At 41.6% G+C, this 10,542-nt stretch overlaps 1 protein-coding gene across 2 annotated transcripts in view; it reads left to right on the top strand.

Moving 5' to 3' along the window:
• The window catches only part of erfl1 (Ets2 repressor factor like 1), an 84,623-nt gene that overhangs the window by 12,018 nt on the left and 62,063 nt on the right, over positions 1 to 10,542 (top strand). The window contains exon 1 of one of the 2 annotated variants that reach the window (XM_020590178.1): positions 809 to 1,010. The exons of the other annotated variant lie outside the window; for it this stretch is intronic. The gene's annotated coding sequence lies outside the window, so the exon portion shown is untranslated. Of the gene's footprint in view, positions 1 to 808; positions 1,011 to 10,542 lie in introns of those variants that run through there. 2 annotated transcript variants of the gene reach the window in all.

Below are 10,542 nucleotides of genomic sequence, written 5' to 3'. Positions count from 1 at the left end.
GGGTCTTATGTGCGCACCGGGGGCAAATGGAGAATGGGGATGAGATCCTTGGATGAAATCTGAAGGGGGCAAAAACACTCTCCCAAGTTTAGTTTCTGTCCCTAGACACATCATATCCATCCTCTGTCACCTCCACACTGCCCCAACCCCCCTCTCCCGCACTCCATCTACCCCCACCTGTCCAAAATGAAAAATCAGTCATTTTCATCAAACGTCCAACCAAATATTATCTACACTCCATTCCCAAAGATCGAATCTTATTTAGGAGCGACGGGATTCGCCATCTGCTTTCAAATTTCATTCCTCCATGAACTTTATTTTCCCTCGACTTTGGACAAAATTATAACCTGATCGATCCGCTTTCTGGCCACCAGCCGTCTACATATATTTTCCTTGTGCGGTCTCTTCACTGTGCAGGTCTATTTTCTGTCTCACGTCCACAGGAACACATGTAGAGCAGTATGCGGCTGATGGAAACTTAAATGCAGTCGGGTTGATGTGAGGTGGAGGTTCAGACTCAACACCTCTTTTTCCTCCCCCCTCTCAGTGTGCTCTCATCACTCCCTGCGCCTGGATCTCTCCCCTTTGCATTCTCTCCCCTCATACCTGCCTGTGCCTCCTTGCTTCCCTTTATAAGCTTTGGTCTCTTTGCTCATGCAAACTACATCATACGAGTTTCGGAAAATAGCAGGTGGCAGTGGAGTCCATTTCCCCCCCTGTGAACTTTTTGCTGCTCCGAGGACAACTTTTCTCTCGTCCTGCGCGCTGCTTCCCTCATCTCAGCCATCTTGATTTTTTTTTCTGTATCCCCCCTAAGGGCGGTATTTACTCACATTGCTATTCAGAGATCATGCTAGTGTAACTCTTCACTAGTGTACTTTAATGCAAGAGGAAGGATGCGCAGTCCTATCTGTTAAATTGTCCCGATTACCATCAGTCCTCTGCACACAGGATTCCCAACGCCCCAGGTGGGAGCTGCTGGTCAAGTCAATGAAGGTGCATCGGTGAAGGTAAGCATCTTACTTTCCTGTTCTGTTATGGACAAGTGGCATGAATAATTGAGAAACGCGTCCGAGAGAAACAAGATTCTCATGAGAAACATAATGGTGAGAGGGAAACATGCGCCCCTCCTGCAGACATTGATTGATGTACGATTGTGCGCCGGAGAGTTGTCGAACAGTGCGCAGTTAGCAAAACGTCTCTCTGCAAAAATAGATCGGCAACAATTCCTACAAGCTTTCTGCTTTAAAGTGAAAACGTGTTTGTGCGTTGCATCTGCGATTTATATCCTACTGCGGCTTCGGGGACTGGAAAGGAGAGAGCTTGGTGACAAATGTGAGATGAAAAGTTTAAGAGTGAAGCACGAACTTGGGGGAATGAGAATGTTTACTTGGAAAAGTTGTCCAACTCAAGACGACACAGGTTTGCATGCGTGCACATTCCGTTATTTGATGGCTTGTAGGTTCGCTGTGGCAGTGTGGATTAATACTACAGTACTGTGAGCACAGCCAGCTGCAGTCTGCTCAGTTATACATGGACATCCAATTAATTATTAAAAGTAAATATTTTAAGTTGGTATCAGTAGTCACAAGAGCATGTGCATATGTGGTGCATCCTTTGTGTATTGTGGTGCAGAAACAATCTATCACATTTACCGTTTTAATTTCTGTATCTCAAATGTGATTAAGTTTAACTAGATGGTCGGATAAAAGAGAGTTTCATCATATTTCCGGGTCGTGTGCTCGGTATTTGTGATTATGAAGAAGTCTCTTCCCAGCACATAGAGCAGTGCAGCAGTCAGACTAATTTTTGATGGTCAGCTGATACACACATTGGAGCTGTTGCTTTGTTACAAAATGGGAGGCTGACTTTGTAAACTCATATAATGCTTGGTTGAGTTTATGTTCCTTTCAGTTACAAAATAAGGGGATGCACCCAAGAGGTCAAGGTCAGATAGGCTCTTTCACTATATGGATAACACCCTTGATTAGTCTGCTTTCTTACATCCTGACATAGTTCACAATTTGCAGTTTATTTATGACAATTTCCAAAAATGTAGGTGCTTTTACACTTCATCAAGGAAACCAAAATTCTCAGATATTGACAAGACAACAAATACTGCACTGATAGTCGATGTGAATGTTATTAAAATTGCCTCTCCCATTCTCACTTACTCATGAATCCTCTACTCACATAAAGCCCCAGTGGATACTGTCAGGATGACCCTTTCATTGATTTCAAGTTCATGTTGCACAAGGCCAAAAGCATCACTTGTAAAACCGAGATAGCTCTAGTTGTTTTTCTCACATACACTGTAGATCAAATTGCAATATTCAGTGTGAATTTATACTGTTCTAAGTATATCAGGAAATGGGGATTGTCATTTGTGTCCAATCACAGATGAAAAATGTCAGTCAGTGACAATACAACACCGCTGCTCTTGTTAAATAGTACATACAGTATTTGATTAACACAGCTTTGATACAATAAAACAAAGAATCAGAACAAATGATGTGCAAAGTACTGAAAGCTTTAAACCTAAGATGAGAGACGAGTCTGTTTCCCATTGACACATTGTATAAAAAATAACTACATGTATTGTTTTTCACTACGAAATTGTCTTTGATAGTAGACTGGCATACATGACTGAACATAAAAATAAGTTTGCATGACTGGTTGTATGTGTGAATGGATTGTGGTTTTGAGTTGCTCTCATTTGGTAGGTTTTACTTTTTCTGTTTGTTTTTAATAGTTTCAAATGAACCTCTTTACAATAGTGATTTGACAAATGCCAAAAATATCATATGTATAAATAATTGTATTTATTAAATACTTGTCAATAATTTACAATGCAACTGATCTGTAGCCTGTTGAGATATTTCCCTTTAAATGTAGAAAACCATCTTTTTTTTTAAATTCATTTTATGTCTGTTCCAACAAGAGTCTTTTACTGACTATGTTGGTTAATAAAGATAACAAATAACAAAGGTCTGCATAGACATTCAGTGTTATTCTCCTTTGAGCAATTGAAATGCAGCAGAGTAGCTTTCCTCAAGACTTCATAAACCTACATATCTCCCTTCATCATGGGAGGATCTTCCTTTTGTCAACTGGGGAATGTTTGGATTTCCTGGGCTTGAAGAACCTGAACTCACATCTAATCTGTAACACCGGCACCCAACATGGGGAGAGTGACTCTACTTTTTTACATCTGAATTCCTCATTGGAGCTGCCAGGAAGATGTTTGGCTTTCTCTACAGTCTTGTTATGTTTTTCCCTGAGTGGCCATCCCTATAACCATATAGTAGTATTCAAGTCCTGGAAGACCATTTCCTATTGACACTGATAATTTGTTCATCAATAAAGTAGTTGTGTGCTTATTCCAAACTACATTATGTCTGCACCTCTGTATTAATCAAGGCTCTGTGAGGGCCCTCTGCAAGGGAGCATCCCTCCATTGATTAGACATAAGCCGCACCACCTCCAACACCCAGCCACTTGTTTGCAAATAGTGCTCTATTTCGGAGCTATTCAAACGATCACTAAGCATGGGAGCCAATATTTATAGGGGCTTTAACAGGTTCATTATTGTCAGTGGGGATGGTTCCACTGAGGGATGAACTACTCATAAAGGGTTCAGTGGAGTTAGTCCCCCCGTCCACTGAGCATTTGACAGTACAGTCAATGGCTCCAATCATTCCTCCTCTGCTTTATGACCGCTCCAACATTTATAGCTGTTAGGGTTCAAATAAAAACATTAACGGATGTGAAGGGCAACAGCTCTGCAGAGTGTTGCATTTAATCAGGGGTCACTCTGTGTAAAGTCCATAATCCACTTGGTGACAGTTAGTGCCACCCCTGGGTTTTGCACACACTCTGTTGCTTCAAAGGAGGTGATGGGTGGAATTCATTCATCTTATTTACTGGTATATGGGGAAAAAAAGTTCCCGCACACTACTGATTACTTAATTTATTAACAGTCATCCTGAAATCTTCATCGTGTTAAGTCCTATAGACAAAAAGCATGATTTTGCCAAACATCTTGACCCAAAGGACCAGGCAATCCTTCTTGTATGCAAGACATTTATATTTGCTGGAACATACAATGCTGTATCTGTAAAATACATATACATCTCAGATGACACATCCTTCCTCCTGCAGAACCCACTGATCCCCAATGCTTTTCAGATTATCAGTACCAAGTTTACATTCAAACCTCCTGCACTGTGAGCAGCATCATGCCATATACAGAACATGCCCACTTGTTGTTGCACTAAAGCATCCAAAAAATACTCAGATTACAGTATGATGACATCCAAGTGATGCTGAAAATTACTTTCTCCTCATTGTTGTCTTTTATCTTGTTCTTTATTTCCTTTTTGAGTGTGTTTAAAATGTAGGCTTTGGAGCTTGTGGCCACTCATTCCTCTGTTCATCTTCTTCCAGTTCGTCAGTAATCTCTTGCCCTGCCCACAGTGTCTCCTTCAGCCCTGTTGAGCTTCTCTGAATTGTGTCTGTTACTAGAACTATTTGTATTTCCCACTTTCTTTCTGCTACCCTCCCCATCTTTTGCTATACCCAAAACGGCTTTCCTTTTAGACAGTATGCCCCCCTGTTTTACAGTCACTGACCCCCCTCGGCTCTCTCCTCTCCCTTCCCCATCTCCCACTTAACCCCATATTTCACAGCTGAACTACGGCTAATTTCCCCCCAGTCCTTTGAACAGCACTCTCTATACTGCTGGAGCACGCTTAATTACCCACAATTAAAGCCAAGCTCTAACGAGAAAATTGTTCTGTTATGAAATGACTTCAAAAGAACTAGAGTAAGTGGAGTGGATTGGAGGAAAAGTTGAGTGGTAGCCTTGCAGTGGGGCAAATAAGTATTTGATACACTGCCGATTTTTCCAGTTTTCCCACTTACAAAGAATGGACAGTTCTGTAATTTTCATCGTAGGTACACCTCAACTGTGAGAGACAGAATCTACAAAAACTTCCAGAAAATCACATTGTTAGATTTTTAAATAATGTATTTCCATTTTATTGCATGAAATAAGTATTTGATACAATAGAAAAATAAAACTTAATATTTGGTACCAAAACCTTTGTTTACAATTACAGAGGTCAAACGTTTCCTGTAGCTCTTGACCAAGTTTGCACACACTGCAGCAGGGATTTTGGCCCACTCCTCCATACAGGTCTTCTCCAGATCTTTGGTCGTTGTCATGTTGGAAGACCCAGCCACAACCCATCTTCAATGCTCTGACTGAGGGAAGGAGGTTGTTGCTCAAAATCTCACAATAAATGGCCTCATTCATCCTCTCCTTAATACAGTGCAGACGTCCTGTCCCCTTTGCAGAAAAGCACCCCCAAAGCATGATGTTTCCACCCCCATGCTTCACAGTTGGGATGGTGTTCTTGGGATTGTACTCATCCTTCTTTTTCCTCAAAACACAGCGAGTGGAGTTGATAGCAAAAAGTTCTATTTTGGTCTCATCTGATCACATGACCTTCTCCCATGCCTCCTCTGGATCATCCAGATGGTCTTTGACAAACTTCAGACGGGCCTGGACATGTGCTGGCTTGAGCAGAGGGACTTTGCTCCACGAGGTGAGATCTTGCATGGAGCCCCAGTCCGAGGGAGATTGACAGTCATCTTGAATTTCTTCCATTTTCTAATAATTGAGCCAACAGTTGTTACCTTCTCACCAAGCTGTTCTCACGTAGCCCATCTCAGCCTTGTGCAGGTCTACAATTTTGTCCCTAGTGTCCTTAGACAGCTCTTTGGTCTTGCCCATAGAGTCTGATAGATTGAGTGTGTGGACAGGTGTCTTTTATACAGGTATCGGGTTCAAACAGGTGCAATTAATACAGGCAATGAGTGGAGGATAGGAGGGCTTCTTAAAGACAAACTAACAGGTCTGTGAGAGCCAAATTCTTGCTGGTTGGTAGGTGATCAAATACTTATTTCATGCAATAAAATGGAAATAAATTATTTAAAAATCTAACAATGTGATGTACTGGAATTTTTTTGTAGATTCTGTCCCTCACAGTTGAGGTGTGCCTACAATGAAAATTACAGAACTGTCCATTCTCTGTAAGTGGGAAAACTGGGAAAATCAGCAGTGTATCGAATACTTATTTGCCCCACTGTAGGTAGTGGGGAAGAGCCTCTCTGCCATGTTTACCCTCCAGCTCTGTCAGTGGAAGGCAGTAAAGCAAAGACTCCATTAGCAACACCCAAAGCTGTAGACTACAGTATTCAACAGCTTAACACAATTTGTTGGTACTGAGGAAGCACAAGTATTAGTGGAGGAGAGTACAGTATGTTTGAAAGCTTTGTTGTGAAAGGAGGAAAAGACCTTAGTTTCTTGGTTTCTTTGGTTTCACAGCAAAATAGTATGTATATCTTAACTTTCATTTCATTTATTTCACTTGAAGAAATATACATGACACATCCAACCTGCAGAGGTATCGGCTCTGCAAAACCTCTGAAGGTGCCCTGTGGTATCTGGCACTATGGCGTTAGCAGCAGATCCTTTAAATCCTGGAAGTTGCGAGTCGGAGCTGCTGAAGATTAAACTTGTTCCAGCACAGCCCAAAACACCCTGTTGCTGGTTCATGGGTTGTTCCTCCTCAGACCACTGTTAGTGAACTCACCAGTGCTGACTGGGAGCAGCCTGGCTGTTTCATATTTCAATCTGGCCCTTCTTAATGTCTTTACACCTAACCAATTTTCCCTCATTCTGCACGTTGGCTATAAAACCAACTGATCACTTAATATATCACAGACCTTACATACTCTGTATTACAAGATAATCAATATTGTTTTCTTCAACTATGAGTGATAATAAAGTTTTGGCTCATTGTGTACTGTACATGCCAAGATCATTTGAAGATTGTGAGGACAAAGAGAAATCACACCTGCTGGTGACGTATTTATGATAAAGCATTTACATTATTGTACCCAGTATGATTTTCAAGTGACCATAAGCCATGTCTTTGCAACACAGTAAATTGAAAACAGAATTAGAGGTATATTTGTTGTAGAGTTTAAAATGTTAAAAGTTCAGTTCAGCCAAAAATAAAAAAACACATACTTTCTCACATACCTTTAGAACAGCATTTAGTAATGTAAATAGTTTGTTTTCATTTGCCCAGATTGTATGTCTTTGACCTAGTGCAGTGGAGGAGAACTGGATGCCCATAGTGTTATAAAATTACATTTATCAAGAGCCACACTGGGACTGTACTTAAGCACAGTGGTGTTTAATTTTAAGGTTCAAACATTTTCACTGTGATGATGCTAACATGCTGATTAGCAATAAACACAGAGTACAGCGGAAGTTAATGGGAATGAATGCTTTTCATTTTGCTGGTGTTTGATCATAAATGCCAAATAGAACTTTTGACCTGATGGTTGCTCCAGATGAAAAGTGAAGGGATCATTCAATTTATCACAGTTCATCCTGAGGAGGACATGAACCGTGTGTACCAAAGTACATGGACGTCCTTCCAATAGCTTTGGGGATCTATTACCAAAAATCGTAAATGTAAACCAGCTGGTGCTGCCAGAGATGACGTCAGATAATTACCAAAATCATTGGCTTCATCACCTAAGCATTATTGATCTCTATGCAAAATTTCATGGCATTCCATTAAATAGTTAATTATAGCAGGAAAAGCTCAGCTGATAATGTTAAAAGCAAATTTCAGAGTCCTGTTACTGCACTGTACTGGCTCACTGCCATGGCTTACTGGAACTCTTGGTGGAACCGAGCTATCATTGGAATTTGTTTCACCTGAGCTTTACTTACTTTACGGTCCATGCTTAGTGACATTTTTCACTCTGGGCCAAAGTGATGGACATTGCCAGCCGTAAGGCCGTGCCACTAGTCAAGTCACTTCAAGTCAAGTTTATTTATATAGCACAATTAAAATCAACAAGAAGATAGCCAAAGTGCTATACAAAAGGAAGGATCAGACATCACCATAAATCTTAAATGGCACTGGGACCCCAGGCCCAGAAAACAAAATTATAAGCTGTTTGATCCGGACTTAAAGCCTAACATTGATTAGAAATGGGGGGGGGGAATCAGTTGTAAGTTGACATTATAAAACAGAGAGAGTTGATGCCACCAGAATACGCAGAGGAAAGTTATTTGACAAAAGTAGGAGCCAAAAGTGAAATGGCATATTTTAGTCGGACCCTCGGGAAAGCTAGAAGCATCTAGTCCCTCAGCCCAAGCATTCTAGTGGGAACATACGCATACAAAAGCATCGAGGATTAAAAGAGGAAGCAGAGCCATCTGGAATGTACCAGGACCCAATGGAGTGAAGCAAGAATAGGTGTAATGTGCTCGTGTTTGTGAGTACCTGTTCTAGCCTGTTCCACTGGCAAACAAAGTCCCGATACTGTGAACTATTTCCTGCTAACAAATAGTGTGAATAGAATTGCTTCACATGTTGACAAGGAGGTCTGGGTTGCCTTAAGTAGCTACCATTTATTTCTGCAAAGACACATTGGCTGTGGAATTTTGTAACTTCTAATTACTTTTAGCACCACATTTGAATTTCAGTTCACCTCCACTGAAGAAGAAACCTCAGAGACTTGCATCCCCTGGCCACATAAAACCAAAACCATCTAGACCACTGTAGTGTTTGTACTTTTAGCTGTCAACACACAAAAAACCTATGACTAGCAGGAAAGATGGTGGCTTATTGGTGCCACCAGAACAAGCCATTCCACGTGTAACTAGCCTGAACACATTCTTGTAACATAACAGTATTATCTTATGAAATTCCATTAAAACAGTAACAGAGACGGCCAGATGTTAGTGTGTCTGGTACAGTATACCTGACCACAAAATTAATTCCCCGTCACCAAGGAGTGAGCCGAGCATTCCCCACCATAAAGCTACCCCCCGACTTCCCAACTTCTCAAACCAATCCAATCTACAGCCAGCAAAATGAAACAAATAAACACTAATTCCTATTATTTATGTCCAGTTTACATCGCATGGTGTAGGGTATAAGAGGAAGAAAAAGGCGCTATATAGTGGGTGGATAATTGTAACAGTGGTAGTAATAAGTGCAGCAGCTACAGTGATAACAATTAGATTTGATTTCATTTGAGAATGCCTCCACAGCTGCTCCCCAATCACCCCCTTAACCCCCTCCTCCCCCCTTTCCCTTCCCCCCTCTCCTTTCCCTCCCCTCACTCCTCTCCCCCTAGATTAAAGTGGGTGTGTTAATTCCGTGGTGTAGCGATCGAACAGCTCTGGCAACAATGGGAAATGGGCTATTGATCAGAACAGCTCAGATTAAGACTAGGCAGTAGAGCTCTTTCTTGCTCTCTTTCCCCTCCTTTTCTCTCCATTTCCCACCTTCTTCTTCCTTGTTCGCTCTTGTTGCCCCCCCCCCCCCCCCCCTCGTTCTCGTGCGCTCTTGTCTTTCACACCCACAAAGAAGTGTTTGCATGTATAAGAGAGTCTGAGAGTCTATGTGGATTTCCTTGTCCTTCCTCCTGGTTCCACCACTCTTTCTCTCACTATTTCCCTCTCCTCATTTCTCTGCCAACAAGAACCTCATCTGATCTCTCCTCTTATTTCTGAACAATTAAAAACATCTTTTTTAAACTTTATTAAATCTACAGGATGCACCGAAGGTGACAAGCAAAGCAGCTTCAAGATGAAATATAATATATAGACTGTGAGCCTTTTAACAGTTCACTCTGCTTCAATTTGACATCTGTTCAGGTTAGATTATATATCAGCCACACTGAGGGCCTGTGTTATGGCACAATTAAAATCACCCCTATCAAAAAAGCTCACATACCAAAATTAGCTGTCATGATCGGGCAGTGGTTCGAAACACATTGGATTTGCATTGAATAGACATAAAACATACCAAATGTGAGGAGACAGCAAATCCATACAGTGAAAAGTGAGCTAAGAATTCCCTGCTCTACTTATATTAATTAACTCAGTCAATGGGGATGTGATAGGTCAGTTATTCATCCTCTTCTAGCGCCTCTCCACTCTGTCACATATACCTCCCAGGTGTCAGAGACACAAGACAAGCGCAACCCCACCCAGTGAGGGGGGGGGGGGGGGTAGCACACACTCCCAGTACTGGATGTTAGAATGAGCTGGTCTGAGGTCAATGGTTGGAGGTTACTGGTGTGTTTCAATGTGCGCAAACCTGCTTGTACACTGTTGGACTTCAGAAGTGACAAATACAACACACACATGCATGTACACTTACTGACATGTGCTGGCAACATGCATGTGCACACACACATACACATACATGAGTGGTCACATCAATATTGCCATGACCCTCAGGGGACTTAGAGTATTGGCAAAGCTTTCATCTGCTGAGTGTCTGAGTGTGTCTAATATTCCCTACTATTGACACACACACATATGCTTGACTTGCAGTAAGGACAACTTTCAGGCATATACACAAACAAATACACGCTGGTTGTTGCTTTGTGCAGGTGTGAACCCAAAAATCAGAGCAGGGAGAGAAAGTGTCAGCA

Source organism: Monopterus albus, unplaced genomic scaffold (assembly GCF_001952655.1).
Source record: "Monopterus albus unplaced genomic scaffold, M_albus_1.0 scaffold11.1, whole genome shotgun sequence".
NCBI lineage: Eukaryota > Metazoa > Chordata > Actinopteri > Synbranchiformes > Synbranchidae > Monopterus > Monopterus albus.
This window is presented reverse-complemented; position numbering and strand designations above follow the sequence as displayed.